General features: G+C 43.2%; 1 protein-coding gene and 1 long non-coding RNA gene across 3 annotated transcripts in view; one reads left to right on the forward strand and one right to left on the reverse strand.

The window, feature by feature from the left end:
• Positions 1-4,334: 4,334 nt before the first annotated feature.
• Positions 4,335-16,713, reverse strand: part of LOC138754574 (uncharacterized) — a 69,732-nt gene continuing 57,353 nt past the window's right edge. The window contains exon 3 of the long non-coding RNA XR_011351835.1: positions 4,335-4,442. This is a non-coding gene — a long non-coding RNA (uncharacterized lncRNA). The remainder of the gene's footprint in view (positions 4,443-16,713) is intronic.
• The window catches only part of zbtb40 (zinc finger and BTB domain containing 40), a 138,507-nt gene continuing 128,546 nt past the window's right edge, over positions 6,753-16,713 (forward strand). For both annotated transcript variants that reach the window (XM_069919021.1, XM_069919022.1), the window contains exon 1: positions 6,753-6,910. The gene's annotated coding sequence lies outside the window, so the exon portion shown is untranslated. The remainder of the gene's footprint in view (positions 6,911-16,713) is intronic.

A 16,713-nucleotide genomic window follows, 5' to 3' on the forward strand; every position in this document is an offset into this window, starting at 1 on the left:
GAGGCACAGGCCATCGTAGAAGCGGTGAGGCATTGGAGACATTACCTGGCTCATAAGCGCTTCACTCTGGTCATGTTCGACAGCCAGAACAGGGAGAAAATAAAAAATGACAAAATTTTGCGCTGGAGGATAGAACTGTCCACGTATAATTACAACATTCTATACTACCCCGGGAAGCTCAATGAGCCCCCAGATGCGCTGTCCAGAGGTATCTGCGTGGCCCTCAATCACATGCCCCAGCTGCAGAGCTTGCACAATGAGCTGGGCCACCCGGGGGTTGGTCAATTGTTTCACTTCATAAGGACCCATAGTCTCCCACTCTCGATGGAGGAAGTGAGGACAGTAAACAAGGGCTGTCCCATCTGCGTGGAATGCAAACTGCATTTCTACCGGCCAGACAGGGCTACATTGATAAATGCCACCAGACGTCTCAGCCTCGACTTTAAAGACCCGCTCCCCTCCTACAACAGGAACGTCTAATTTCTTAACGCCATAGATGAATATTCACACTTCCCTTTCACAATTCCATGCCCCAATGTATCGGCAGCCACAATATTAAAGTGCCTGGAATCTATTTTCAGCATTTGTGGATACCCCAGCTATATACACACTGACAGGGGTGCTCCATTCAGTACCTATGAGACAGGTATCATCACAAGCTGCTCTACAAGCTACAACCCCAGGGGTAATGGGCAAGTGGAAAGGGAAAATGCCACTATTTGAAAAACAGTACTGTTGATCTTAAAGTCAAAAGACCTAACCATGGCAAGATGTCAGGACGTGTTACCGGATTCGATATGCTCTCTCTTGTGTACTGCCACAAACACGACTCCACATGACTGCTTGTTTTCATTTTCAAGGAAAGCTGCGATGGGCATGGTGCTGCCTAGATGGCTGATGACACCGGGTCCCGCGTTCCTCCGGAAGCACTGCAGGCCCCACAAAATGTACCTGCTGGTGGAGGCAGTAGAGCTGAGGCAAGCGAACCCCCACTATGCGGTCGTCACATACAGGGATGGTTGGGAAGATTCGGTAGCCATCAAGGATATTGCGCCGGCCGGTACCGTGTATGACAAGAAAGGATCACAGACCCCACAGATCAGCAAGACAGACAACAGACACCAGGACAATGACCAAACAAACCGCCAACTGATACACCCCCAACAGCCGGTACCCTTTTGGAAACCCCTACATTCCCTCAGCATACCCCTACTCTGTGGCTGATGAGCAATCCTGCATCCTCAACCACCCAATATCAGGACTCCCTACCGCCAATCTCCCCTGCCCCAGTACCCCGAAGGTCCAAGAAACTAAGGAAAGCACGCCAGATCCTGGACATGAACTTGCGGGGGGGGGGGGGGGGGGCGAGAGTGGCCAAATTTAAGGGGGGGTGAATGTGGTGATAAGCCATTACACCACTAGGTCACCAGGGGCCACCACCTGATGACCCTGTATATAAAGCCGATCAGAGCTCATGCTCCTCCTTCTGACCTGGGCTTCTACAGAGGCAAGACCGAGCTGTATATATCACTCTATTAAAGCCTGCATTTAATCTTCACTCTGCTTCGTGTGGTTGATGTCGGTCTCAGCGCCAACCAAAGACTCGCGCATGTGCTCAGGAATCAAGATGGCTGCATCCAGCCTACTTTCATTGCCAGAATCAACCTAGTGAATCTGATGTGCACCACCTCCAAAACCAATGTATCCTTTCTCAAGCAAGGAGACCATAACTGCACACTGCCCTCCAGGTGCAGTGTCAGCTGTACCCTGAATTGTGGCAGTAGGACCTCTCTACTTTTAAATTCAATCCCTCTAGCAAAGAAGGCCAGTGTCCTATCTCCTTTTTGATTTCCTGCAAGTTAACATTTTGCAATTCATGTACAGGCACTCTCAGGTCTCTGCAACATAGCATGCTGCAATTTTTTTACAATTTAAAGAAGAGTCTGTTCTGCTATTTTCCATACCTACATGGATGCCCTCGCAATAATCAATAGTGCACTCTATCTGCCGGACTGCTGGCCACTTATTAATCTATCTATATCTCTATGCAAGTTCTCTATATACTCTACATAGTTTGCTTTTCCACTCAATTTAGTGTCATCAGGTGTGATAGTACAGATCTATCACCAATGTACATCGTGTATATAGTTACTGTATCTAGACTGTGCTTACAGCGATTGGCCGAGAGCTAAGCCATGTCTATTGTCTGGGCCTTAAAGGGTTGTGTCCCTAGCCAGGTCGGATCATTCCGGACTGGTTGGCCACCTGTGAAGAGCTCCTGTCTTTTGCTAATAAAAGCCTTGGTTTGGATCAACAAGTCTTTGATTCTTTCGACGAGCTCTACATCAGGAAACAGAGATTTTCCTCCCAGTTTCCTCTCCCAAATCGTTAATGTGTAGTTGCGGCCTCGCACCAACCCGTGTCACTCTGCTCACCACTGATTTCCAACCCGAGAAGTATCTTATGGATTAGTCTTTTATCGAATGCATTCTGGATGCTCAAGTACAAAACATTCACTTAGCCCTCTCTATCCATTTGTGCTCATTATATCCTCAAAGAACTCCAGTAGGTTTGTCAAACAGAACCTGCCTTTCCTGAATCAGCTATTCACCTTCAAATGTTCAAGATTCAATTTAATATAATGTAACTAAGTATCTACCAAATGAAACTGCTATTTTCCGCTATAAGGCAGACAGCAGAGATTGCCTGAAATACCTCCTACAGTTAGAGAAAAAGAAGCAAAAGAGAGTTCCCCCCAGAGTCACTGATTGTCCGTGGATTCACCCCAGTCCTCTCACAGTCTCTGCAGTCAGACAGAGTTCAGTCTAAACTATCTCCAGATCTGAACCTCCATTACGATTAGGAACCCTCCAATGCTCTTGGCAGCCTCTTACATCCTGGTTCCAATACTTAGTACCCCTTCAGCCAGTTTCGAGCCAGCCTCCAGCAGTCCACAGCCTGGTTCAAGTCCCTTGACTGCAGTCCCCTGTCTCCGTGGGTTCCTTGCCTCAAGTCACTATTTGGTACCTGTCTGGTTCCTTCATCTGCAGAACACTCATTGGTCCGCCGCCATGGTTATCATCCCGTGGGTCATCTCCTCTGCTTCTCCTTCTCAGACGAGAAGTGGTCTCCCTGTTTTCTGGAGTCCTGTGCCAGTCCTCTGCTTCCATGAAGCTTGGAACACCTCATGGCTGCTGATCATAGGCTCTGCCATCTTGGGTCCAGACCACGCTGTTGCAGGATTTTAAATAAAACTACTGTCAGCTCCTTTAATGGACCATTCAAAGGCTGTGCAGAGCTGACAGCAGTTGGACTAGGTGGTCGCGCTGTCTCCCCACTCCGTTCTCCATGAGTCCACGCCAGTGGCAGCATTGCCATTACAGCTGTTCCGGCAGCACCATCATTTTTTGGCAGGGCATATTGGTCACCTCTCTACTGTTCAAAAACAATGTAACAAGTCCAGTTAATTATTGGCCTGTGAGCCCACTCACTTTTAACAGCACTGTCAGATGTTAGAACACAGAACATTACAGGCCCTTTGGCCCACAAAATTGTGCCGGCCTACAGTATATAAGCCTACTCAACAATCTAAGCCTTCCTTACCTCATAAACATAACCCTCTATTTTTCTTTCTTCCATGTGCCAATCTGAGTTTTTAAAAAAATGTCCCTATTGTACCAGCCTACACAATCACTCCGAGCAATGATTTCTGGGCACCTACTACTCCTCTGTGTAAAAACTTATGCCTAACATCTCCCCTAAACTTTCCTCCCCTTACCTTTTGCAGATGTCCTCTGGTATTTGCTACTGTTACCCTGGGAAAAAGGTGCTGGCTATTCACCCGATTTATGCCTCTCATAATCTTGTAGGCCTCTATTAAGTTCCCTGTCATGCTTCCTTGTTCCAAAGAGAAAAGCCCTGGATTTATTAACCTTGCCTCATAAGACATTCTCCAATTCAGGCAACATACATCTCCTCTGCTCCCTCTCCAAAGCTTCCTGTAATGAGGCGACCAGAACTGAATACTATATTCCAGGTGTGGTCTAGCCAGTTTCCTAGAGCTGCAATGTTACCTCACACTCTCCTGTCTAATGAAGACCAGTATACTATAAAGACCTCTCAACTGTCCTAGCATCCTGCGTGGCAACTTAGAGAAATCTATGGATTTGGAGCCCACGCTTCCTCTGTGTACTTCCACACTGTTAAAAATCCTGCCATTAACTGTGTACTCCACCTTCAAGTTCAACCTTCCAAATGGCATTACTTCACGCGTTAACTTTTATTTACCTAGTTATCTGTAGTACTGCATGCAGCTCTCGTCTCCTTACCTGAGAAAAGATATGCTGGCTTTGGAGGCTGTGCAGAAGAGGTTCATCAGATTGACTCCAGAGATAGTGGGTTTAGCAGATAATGCGAGATTTAGTTGCCTGGGAATATACTTGCTGGAATTCAATCAAAAGAGAGGGGATCTTATAGAAGCATATACAATTATGAAAGGGATAAATAAGATAGAGACAGGAAGGTGTTTCTATTGGGAGGTGAGATTAGTAGGGGACAGGGCCTCAAGATTAAAGAGAGTAGGAGATGAAGGGGCACTGCTTTTCCCAGAGAGTGGTGAATTTGTTGGATTTTCTGCCCAGCAAAGCAGTGGAGTCTGCCCCATTGATTACATTTCGGACTCATGGAAAGATTTTTGCAAAGTTGTGGAGTTAAAGGTTATGGGGGGGAAAAGGCAGGTTGGTGGAGCATGAGCACCAGATTTCTCACAGTTACACGCGAACTACGGGAGTCATTGGAGAAGCAACATTTAATTTTCTGCCTGGGCACTCTCCATTCAGATGACATTAATGTCTACTTCTCCGGTTTCTGCTAGCTCACTCCCTGTTCTCTCTCCCTTCCCATTTTCTTTCCTCTATCTTTCCAACCCCTTTCCTCTCTATACACAGAGCCATCCCCCTCTCCAGCTTGCTGGTGTGCCCTCCCTCCCTTATTTATCTATTACCTCCTGCCTGTGGGACTGTGCTCCATCCCCTGCACCTCCCTCCCCCCTCCCCCACCATTTTGTTTGGGTGCCTGTCAACATTTTGTCATACCTTGATGAAGGACTGGAGCCTGAAAGGTTGGTTCCGTACCTTTATCTTTGCTACATAAAGTACACTGTTTGACTTGCTGAGTTTCTCCAACATTTCACTACAAAACTACCGATGCTGAAAATCAGAAATAAATCAGATCATGCTGAAAAAACTCACTGGGTCAGGATGCATCAGTGGAAAGACAAAGAATTAGTGTTAGCATGGTGAAAAAGATGTTGGCATGCTTGTCTTCATGGTCAGGGCATTGAGAACACGAACAAGGAGGTCAAAATGCATAGGACATTGGTGGCTCTACACTTGGAGTATCGAGCACAGTTTTGCTCACCCATCTTATCAATTATGAAAGGGCACGGAAAAGATTTTTGAGAAACTTTCGAGGATGGGAGGGCGTAAATTATTAGGAGAGGTTGGATCGGCTGAGATTTTTCTTCCTGTAGGTTGCTGGGTGGGTTGGGGGGCAGAAGGTGGGTCCTAATAGAGTTTTATAAAATCATGAGGGGCATAGGTGAGGTAAATAGTCAGTCTTTTTCCCCAGAATTTGTTAAGCGTGAAACTAGAGGGCATAGATGTAAGATGAGAAGGGAAAGACTGAAAAGAATCCTGAGAGGCACACAGAGAGTAAAGGTGAAGGTTCCATTATTGTTGTACAAATACAATATTTAGAAAGTATTATTTTGTCTACTGTAAGACAGAGTCGAAACTTTGTCAAATGTCCCTCACAGAAACTTACAGCATCTGGTGTTCATAGGTGGTCCCCCCTCTAAGTACTGACCAGACCTGAGCCTGCTTAGCTTCCAAGATCAGGCAACCTCATGTGTATTCAGGCTATTAGGCTTCTGTGGTGATGAGCATATGGACTGAGCTGTCAGAGGAAGTGCTAGAAGCAGGAGTATTTGTAGACTTTTTGGCATGCATATGGGTAGGAAAGGTTTAGAGGGATATGGGGCAAATGGAGGGAAAAGGACATCTTGTCAGCATGGACAAGATGAATCAAAGGGCTGGTTTCCACGTTGGAACCATGACTATATAAATATATTTTCAGCTGCCGTACCCCACCATGAAGTTTAACCCAATGGGAACAGATATTTGAGAATAGGACAAATGCAAGCCAGGAATGTATAATATCAGGGTGTTCCTCTCATGGGAAAGGTCAAAAGATGCGTCAAATCTGGGAGTTGACATCTCCACAGGAATAGCTGCTAGGCTAATTGATATTTTCAACATCAGTTTGTTTATTGACAAGGATCTGCAGTGATGTCCACAATGGCTTAATAGCTTTATTTCATATCATCAAGGGGCTGGAAGGTTTCTGTTCTACTTCTGGTTACTTCAATCTCTGCAGTTTCTACAATTGCTGCAAAGGAAGCACTCCTCCTTTCTCCAGATCTTACTAAGTTATCTAATTAGGATGGTCCACAGTCTGAACCCACGGTATTTCAATCATCCAGGTGTGGTGAACAAATAGAAACACTCTATGAAGTAGAACTTGCCTCCTAAGTTCCAAATGATAAACTAAGTTTGGAATGATCCTTTTAATGTCTATGTGACATTTATGTGTTAAATAAAATTATAAGGTGGTTAAATTATAAGGTGATGAAATAATCACAGCTCTGTGATGCAATTTACTGTTTAGCTAGTGTTTATCCTTCAGCAAAAGATCAAACAGCAGACATGAACCATTAAAGCCATTTATAGAACAAGGATCCAAACTGAAGAATTTTGCTTCAGCCCTTCTTGATGAAATCTGTTTAAGTGCAGTTTAAGTCCAGATGAGTGGTCAATGTGACCCTAACCTTCATTTCCTGAGAAGAAATATGGTGAGATATATAGAGTTATTGAGGTGTACAGACTTAGGACAGAACATTTTCTATAACTTAAAATAATTACAAAATATGGTTGACTCAATGGCTTGGCTCCAGAAAAGGTCTTCTGGTTTATGAACTCCCAAGCACTTGAAAATTCTGACCCTCTCCACTTCCATTTCATCAATCCAAATAGGTGTGTGGTCCCTCACCTCTCCTTCCTAAAGTTAACAATGACCTCTTGGTCATGGTGACGCTGAGAGCAAGATCTTTGTTCTGGTACCACCCAACTAGGCGCTTGATCTCCATTCTGTATACTGACTCAGAATTTCCAGTTATTCAGGTTCGACTATTAGTGTTGCTCAAAGAAGTCTGAGTTTAATTTTATTGTCACATATACCAAGGTGCCGTGGGAAGATTTGTAGACATCCCACGCAAAGTACAGCAGGTAAAACAAAAATGCAGATATACAGGTAATCAATTAGATCAGAGCAAGGACAGTATTTTTTTTGCTGGTGTGAGGTTTGTTTAGGAATCTCACAATGGTGGAAAAAAACTATTCCTGAATATGGTGGTGCATGATCTCACATGTGAATCTTCTTCCCGATGGTAAATGAAAAGTGTGTGTCCGAGGTGGGATGAGTCTGCTGTTCCAAAAAAGCAGGAAGTGTAGATGGAGTCAACAGAGAGGAGGGTTTGGTGTGATGGCCTGAGCCATTTTCACAACTTTCTGCAGTTTTTTTTGAGTAGAGCAGTTCCTGACAGGATATGTTCAATAATGCACCTATAGGAGTTGCTGAGGAACACAAAGAAAATGCCAAATTTTACTAGGCTTCTAAACAAGTAGAAGAGATGGTGCACATTCTTTGCCATTATGTTGTGGACCAGGACAGGCCTTTGGAGTTCTTTATTCCTCAGAACCTACTACCATCATTGTTAATGTGGACAGGGAAGTGAGCTTTGCCTCTCTTATGAAAGCTGTGACCAGCTCCTTGGTCTTGTCAACATTCATGGCATCATGGAGACACTCTCTCTCCCTTCTGTACTGACTCATTGTTTGGAGATTCTGCCACCATATGTGAATGTATCCACAAAGATAACAAATAGAAAAGAAAAGGAAAAGCCAGACTTGACAGAGGTGTTGGATGTCCCAATGGCTCTACAAATATGGCTGTAAACCAGAACAGTCTCAGGATATGATCATCTCTCTGTCTGGTGCTCAGAGCAGGCTTAATCACCTCTACAGCCAGCTAAACCTTGGTGCTCCTGATCTGCAGCTTACCCCAACAGCATTCATCAATCAAGTAAGGAACTAGGTCACTGAAACTTTGATGTTCACCGAGAACATGTTCACCTCAACTTTTTTCTTTCCAATCACATACAACTTTAAATAATCCCTATGCCATAGGTGCTCTGTGATTAATAAGGGATTAGTTAAGATGGTATGTGAGTGGGGTTAGGGTTAGGAAAAGAGGCTGAGAATCACTGCTCTAGATCCAATTGTTACTGAAATATTTTGCTTGAGAAAAATTGTCATTGGCCCATTTCCTTTGGAGTTATGAAACTGTGCACATAATGTCAATAAGGTACGATTAAAACAGTGGTTTTAAAACTTTTTCTTCCCACCCACATCCCACCTTAAGCAATCCCTTACTAATCACAGAGCACTTATGGCATAGGAATACTTAAAAATGGTGTGTGAGTGTAAAGAAAAAAGTTTTGAAGCAATTACCTTGAAGAATGTTTTTGAAACATTCCAGATTAATGTATTTACTGAACACAACAGCCCTTTATCATACTCTCAATGCAAATGTTTTTTTAATCTCTTACCACAAAAATGAACCTCAGGACAAATGTAAATCTCTGCATCATTGAATTAAATTAATACTATTTTGTCCTGCTCTTTTATACATTATAATCATAATTCCTTTGTGTTGTGTGTATCTAACAGCTATTGTTCACTGCTGCTTTTCCTGAAGAGTTGGGTGTCGGACCACATATCCCATCTCTTGCAGCGCCTGGAGATAATGGGCCTGCAATGGGATTAGGACAGTGATTCTCAACCTTTTTTTAAAACCCACTCATCTACCACCTTAAGTAATTGCTTACAAGCCACAGAGAACATATTACTAACCACAGAGTACCTATGCATAGGATGGTCTGTGGTTAGGAAGGGATTACTTAAGGCAGTATGTGAGTGGGATAAAAAGGTTGCGAACCACTGGGTTAGGATCAAAGTGGTCCCTGCTAGGGTGGCATTTCTTCCTGAGAGTGTGATGGTCCCCACAACACATAAAGACACAAAATGCTGGAGAAACAATTTCTCCAGCATTTTGTGCTTTTATTTCAACCACAGTGTCTACAGATTTTCATGATTTACTTGGTTCCACAACAACACTGCTCTCCCTGAGGGGAATAATTACAAGAAAGAGAAGCATTGCTGCTAGAGCAAGCAAGGAAGGTTGCAACCAGAAATTCAGGGAGGGGGATGAATTCAAGCAAGTGATTGCTCACTGGAATTCAGAGACTCAACCTCCCCGCAACTTGACCATATCCAGACCCTCAGCTTTATGTGATCCTATACATTGAAATCAATGCAAAACCATAACCAATAAGGTCACATCAAGTCTTTTTACATAAACATAGAAACATAAAAGATAGGAGCAGGAGTAGGTCATTCGACCCTTCGAACCTGCTCCGCCATTCAACGAGATCATGGCTGATCTTAAAGTTCAGTACCCCGTCCCTGCCTTCTCTCCGTAACCTTTAATAACCTTATACTGAAGAAATAGATTTAATTCCCTCTTAAATATATTTAATGAACCTACCTCTACTGCCCTCTGTGGCAATGAATTCCACAGATTCACCACCCTCTGGGTATAGAAATTCCTCCTCATCTCGGTCCTAAATGGTTTGCCTATTATCCTCAAACCATGGCCCCGGGTTCTGGATTTTCCCATCCTTGGAAACATCCCATCTGCATCCATTCTGTCCAGTCCTGCCAGAAATTTATAGGTCTCTATGAGATCCCCTCTCAATCTTCTAAACTCCAGCGAGTACAATCCCAATTTGCGCAATCTTTCCTCATAAGTCATTCCTGCCATTCCAGGTATCAGCCTGGTGAATCGCCTCTGCATCCCTCCATTGCAAGAACATCCTTCCTTAGATAAGGTGACCAAAACTGCACACAATACTCCAGGAGTGGTCTCACCAAGGCCCTGTACAGCTGCAGTAAGGTATCCTTGTTCCTATACTCAAACCCTCTTGATATGAAGGCCAACATACCATTTGCCTTTTTAACCGCCTGCTGTACCTGCATGCTCGCCTTCAGAGATTGGTGTACAAGTACCCCTAGGTCTCTCTGCACTTCCCCATCTCTTAATCTATTGCCATTCCAATAGTAATTTGCCCTCCGGTTTGTATTACCAAAGTGGATAACCTCACATTTATCCACATTGTAGTGCATTTGCCATGTATCTGCCCAGTCCCTCAATTTATCCAAATCACACTGGAGCTTCCTGACCCCCTCTTCCGTGCACACAACCCCTCCTAGTTTAGTGTCATCTGCAAATTTGGAGATATTACATGCAATCCCCTCATCCAGATCATTAATGTAAATTGTGAACAGCTGGAGTCCCAATACAGATCCCTGTGGCACCCCACTGGTCACCGCCTGCTACTCAGAAAACGAGCCATTTATCCCAACTCTCTGTCTTCTACCTGTCAGCCAGTTCTCAATCCACATCAATACTTTGCCCCAATCCCATGAGCCTTGATTTTGGAAGCCAGTCGTTTATGCGGGACCTTATCGAAGGCCTTTTGGAAGTCCAGGTACACCACATCCATTGGCTCTCCCCCATCTATTTTATCTGTCACCATCTCAAAGAATTCCAATAGATTTGTCAAGCACGATTTACCTTTTGTAAATCCATGTTGACTCCGTCCGATCCCTTCTATGCTAGTCATATGCTCAGCTATTACATCCTTGATAATGGATTCCATCATTTTGCCCACTACTGATGTAAGGCTCACCGGCCTATAATTCATTGCTTTTTCTCTACCCCCCTTTTTAAATAATGGGGTAACATTAGCTACCCTCCAATCCATGGGTACTGATCCTGAGCCTATTGAGTTCTGGAAAATAATTCTTAAAGCATCTGCTATCTGAATGTCCACTTTTTTAAGTACCCTTGGATGTAGATTATCAGGCCCTTGGGATTTATCTGCCTTCAATCCCATCAATTTCCCCAAGACCATGTCCTGAGAGATACTGATTTCTTTCAGTTCCTCCCTTGCATTAGTCTCAATGTTTCCCAACATGCATGGGAGGTTATTTGTATCCTCTCTTGTAAAAACAGAACTAAAGTAAGAATTTAATTGGTCTGCTATTTCTTTGTTCCCCATTATATATTCCCCTGATTCTGACTGTAAGGGACCTACTCTGGATTTCACCAATCTTTTCCTCTTGACATATTTATAAAAGCTTTTGCAGTCGGTTTTTATATTTGCTGCAACCTTACTTTCATAATTTATTTTTGCTCTCTTGATTAATCCCTTTGTCCTCCTTTGCTGCATCTTGAACTGTTCCCAGTCTTCGGTTGTGGTACTTATTTTGGCCAATTGATATGCTCTCTCTTTGGACCTAATGCTGTCTCTAAGTTCCTTGTTATCCACAGCTGAGTCACCTTTTTTGGATTATTTTTATGTCAAACGATTTTTGCAATTTCTCCATTAGATCTGTGAATGCTTTCCATTGTCTATCCACAGTCAACTCCCCCATAAACACCACCCAATCAATCTTACTCAACTCCCGTCTCATACCATCATAATTCCCTTTATTTAAATTCAGGACCTTAGTCTCGGTTTTAATTTCATCACTTTCCATGTCGAGTGAGAATTTTGGTTTATACGAAAGTCTTAAAGTTTTTAACCATTTCTTAGCATTTAATTTGAAAGAATTTTGAGGAAGTACCAGGGTCATTGACCCCACTAGTATTTGTGCTTTTCGTATCTGTATAATTCATATGACTTTATTCTTATTTATATTCGGGCAAGGAAGTGGGGGGGCGGGGAAGAGAAATAAAAACAGACACCATTTTATTCTGGTGTTGGAAGAGATTGAATTGTGTGTTTGAGTTTATATGAGAGTGAAAATTAAAAATAAAATTTAAAACATGAAAATATTGAAATAGAATTAAAATTCTGTTCATTTTCATGCATTGTCAAACTGAGTCCTCCTACAAATTGGAGAAACAACATCTCATATTCTGTCTGGGGACCATCCAATTTGTTGACATTAACATCATTTCTCTTCCCCCCCTCCCCCATCTCCATTTGTCTCCTTTACTCCAGCTCAGCATTTACAGAGCGAGCCCCACCCCTTCCTTCCCTTAACTAATTCTCAGCTCCTCTCTCCTGCCCTCCTATTTCCACCTATGGCCTCTTGGGCTGCTGGCCTGTGCTCCTCCCTAACCCTTCTTTCCTCCTCCCCCACCCTTTTATTCAGGCATTTGTTTGCTTTTTGCTCATACCTTGACGAAGGGCTCAGCCCCAAAACCTTGGTTCTATATATTTATCTCCTATGTATGCTGTGGGATCTGCTGAGTTTCTCTAGCACTTTTGTGTATCAGCTATTGTTTATTTAATGTAATTTTTGATCCTTGGTTATGAAACATGAGAAGAATTGGCAAATACCACAGTCAATTTCACAATCGCTATTGTTTACTGAATATTGCTTTTCATGTTTGATTATGCAACATGAGGGCAATGGCCAACTCCATATTTAATTTCACACAAAATAAATAAGCTTTTGAAATCTGTGCAGCGATGTCCTCTGACAGTCATTCTTTAAAATACGTACTTCTGATGTGGATACTTTTGCCTTGGGATTTTTTTTAAATTGGTTTAGGTTGTATGTTTCGGTGACGGTGCTGCGCAATTGTTCAGCAAAAGGAGGTGTAAGGCACGCCTTCCATCCAATAGCCTACAGGTCACCCTTAGGCAAGGTGTAGGACTTGTGTATCCTCCCAATCAGGGTTACTTGAAGCCATTGATTGCATTTAGTGGATGGCTTTTACACAAGATTCTACAAATTAAAAGCACTGGGCAGATGAATCTGCTGATCAATGGACTGGGTTACTTGTCCATTATGGACACTGCAACTGAAGAAGGCAACGGGAAACCACTTCTGTATTGTTCCCATGTATAATCATGAACTCAACATCGACTACAGCTCAGCTCAAAGATAGAGCCTTCACCAAAGAACAGGAGAGACAACAACTACAATTTGGAGGGTCAGAGATTGTGACAGAGGGAGAGACATGATCGCCCATGCCGAACGCCAAGGTCCCCGAATGAATGAATGAAGTTGGATAGAAAATATCAATTTGCTCTAAGAGTCAGTGTGGGATTCTCCATTTATGGCCAAGAAACCATGTCATTTCTGAGAGAATTGTATAATTTACACAAGTAAAAAACAAATCTAAATCCTGACAATGGTGACTCACAGGCATCATTCAGAGACATAAATTTACTAGAATTAAACAAGTCTGCAGATGCTGGGGCCAAGTGCAATACACAAATGTACTGGAGAAACTCAACAGGTCACGCAGGATCTACAGGGATCTACAAATATACTGCCACTTCGAAAATACTTTTGTATGTTGTTGTGAGTGAGAAAACAGATTAAATGGGTCTCAAGAGGAAGGACTCTGAACATTGTATGGCAGTAAATGATTTTATTTACAGAAGACGCGTGTGGGAAGATTGCAACAGGAATAAAGGCATGTGTGCACACACCCACTCACACATAAAATGATCTAGCTACATACAATCAAGGGGAAAAAAAGATACCTGCCACCCCTTAATTCAGTGCAGACACAGCTCTATGCTATTTGGGACACTAACAAAGATGCTCCCAATCCTTTAACAGTGCACACCTCAACAATGATTTCTCCAGTGCCATTGCACGGTACTCGGCATGGAGTGAAGCAGGGTGGTCCCTTGAAGATGACAAAGAGCAAGAACTGAGCACAAATGGCACCCTTTATAGTGCTGGATGGGGCGGGGGGGGGGGGGGGGGAAGAGGAGGGGATCCAGCCAAGTAATTTACATGGAACTAATGGCATTACAAAGGCAAATGGCCCAAATACAAAGGTGCTTAAAGGGGCCAATAGTCAGGTGTGCGCTGATGGCCCTATGATAATTTTTCTCAACCAAAATATTTCAGTAACAATTGGGTCGAGAACAGTGATTCTCAACCTTCCCTTCTAACACACATACCACTAAGAAATCCCTTACTAATCACGGAGCACCAATGGCATCTGGATTACTTGAAGTGGTATGTGAGTGGAAAGAAAAAGGTTGAGAACCACTGAAGTAATTTTAAAAAAAACTACACTAGTACAGAACATATGAAATTAAATTAGAGACAAGAAATGCAAAAGACAGAGACTTTATATTCACAGTGAATATAGTGAAAAAATAAAGTGGTGTTACAATAGTGTAGAGTCCTTTTGTGGTATTCATTTGTAGCAGTGCATGTTTAGTATAGTCAAGTGAGGTTCAAGAGCCTCATAGCTGTTGGAAAGAAGCTGATCTTGAACCTGGAGGTGCTGGTCTTCCGACTTCTGTACCTTCTGCCCAAATATGGCTAGGGTGATGGGGGTGTTTTATTATGTTAGCTACCTTCCTGAGATAGTGCCTCACATAGGTGACTCCAGTGGATGGGAGGTCAAAGCTTGTGATGGACTTGGTTATGTTTGCTACCTTCTGCAGCCTTCTATGTTCTTGGGCACTCCAATTACCAAGCAAGCTGCGGTCCACCTTGAGAAATTTTATAGAGTGTCCAATGACATGCCAAGTCTCTACAGGCTTTTTGGAGAGACTTCGGTGTGCCTTCTTCATGGTTGCTTCAATGTGCTGGCTCCAGGAGAGTTCTTTTTCATGGAATCCCACCAGTTTGAAAGTACTAACCCTCTCCACTGCTGTTTCATCAATGCAGACAGGTGGGCGATCCCTCAGCCTGCCTGTTCTAAAATCACCTATGCACACCTTGGGCATGGTGACATTGAAGGTAAAACTGTGCAGGAGGAGGTGTAATCAAGGTAACTGTGAGTTTAAAGTGAATATCAATGATATTTAAAGTGAATATCGGCTTGTCTGCCGAGATGGAAACAGATTTAAAGAGCAGAAATATTTCAGAACCAGTGTGTGAATTTCAGAGCAGGGTGGAGGTTAGCGGCAAATTTGATATAAATGCCAAGTTCTGCATGGGTGCAGGAAGCAGCTCCAATATAACAGAAGAGGAGCCACAGAGATGGCACACGTTGTAGACTTTTTAGAACGTAAGCATTAGAAGTGGGTCAAGGCTGGCTGTGAAACCAGAGATGATGCCTACCATAATTAGCTTCTGAAAACTCTTCATGCTAGTGCATGTCAGCTGTCATTTAGGCCTGTTATTGTGCTTTAGTTCAGTACAGGCTTTTATTGAAACAGGTGGTAACAATGGCTTGCTGCAGGGAGTGATTGCAAGTCATGATCTATGCAGTCTCTCCATCTGTGCCAGATGATTCCGCAGCTTCACTCTCTGGAAGGCCATGCTAATTTCAGTTGCCATGGCCATGGACACATTGAGGTGGATCTCACTGCCTCCTTGTTCAAAGAGAGAGAGTAGAAATCATTTCGATCATTGGTGACTGTTGCACGTGATGCCGCCTGGCTTTACATTGTGTTCCAAAGTAGTATCCAAGCCTTGCTTCTTGGTTTGCCTAATTACCTCCTGAAGTCATTCTTGAATTTTTTGGAGGTTGCCACCCAGGTTGATAGGATAGTTAAGGCAGCCTGTGGTATGCTGGGCTTCATCAGTCAAGCAATTGAATTCAGGAGCCATGAGGTAATGTTGCTGCTCGATAAATCTGTTGAGACCACACTTCGAATATTGTGTTCAATTCTGGTCACCTCCTTACAGGAAAGATGTGGAAGCTATGAAGAGGGCGCAGAGGAGATTTACCAGGATGTTTCCCGGATTGTAAAATATGTCATGAGGAAAAGTTAGCAGAGCTGGGGCTTTTCTCTTTGGAGTGAAGAAGGATGAAAGGATACTTAATAGAGGTTTACCGGATTATGAGAGGCATAGATAAGGTACAGTCAGCACCTTTTTCTCAGGGGAGGTGTAGCAAACACCAGAGGATATTTATACAAAGTGAAGGGAGGAAGGTTTCGGGGAGGCATCAGGGGTAAGGTTTTTTTAAATTTTACACAGAGAGTTGTGGATGCCAAGAATGCTTTGCCAGGTGCTGAAGGCTAGAACAAAAGGGGCATTTAAGAGATGGATGAAAGAAAAATAGAGGGTTGTGAGGTGAGGAGGATTTAGTTTTGTTTGGTAGGTACATACAGGAAGGAACAACATTGTTGTCCAAAGGGCCTGCACTATGCTGCAGTGTTCTACGTTCTTGTAAAGGGACAAGTCTCCTGACCAGAATGCCTTCAACCTGGCCTTCAGAAGTATGTTGATTTCTTGGAACATCCATGGCTTCTGTGTGCCTTGCATACACTTGCTAATGTGTAGATCATGGCAGTGATTTAAATGAAGAGACACGAAAAAATGCTGCCATAGGGAGAGATCTGGGTGTCCTTGTGTATGAAATATGCAAAGAAATATTCAGACACAGCTAGCAATTAGGAGAACAAGTGGAAGGTTAACCCTTATTCAAGAGGAGGAAGAGCATAAAAGTGAAGTCTTGTTGCAACTTTACAATTCATTGATGAGCCAAACTTGTCTCACCATGCATTAAAGGAGGGATAATTTAGAGAAGGCT

The sequence above is a fragment of the Narcine bancroftii genome, chromosome 2 (genome assembly GCF_036971445.1).
Source record: "Narcine bancroftii isolate sNarBan1 chromosome 2, sNarBan1.hap1, whole genome shotgun sequence".
NCBI lineage: Eukaryota > Metazoa > Chordata > Chondrichthyes > Torpediniformes > Narcinidae > Narcine > Narcine bancroftii.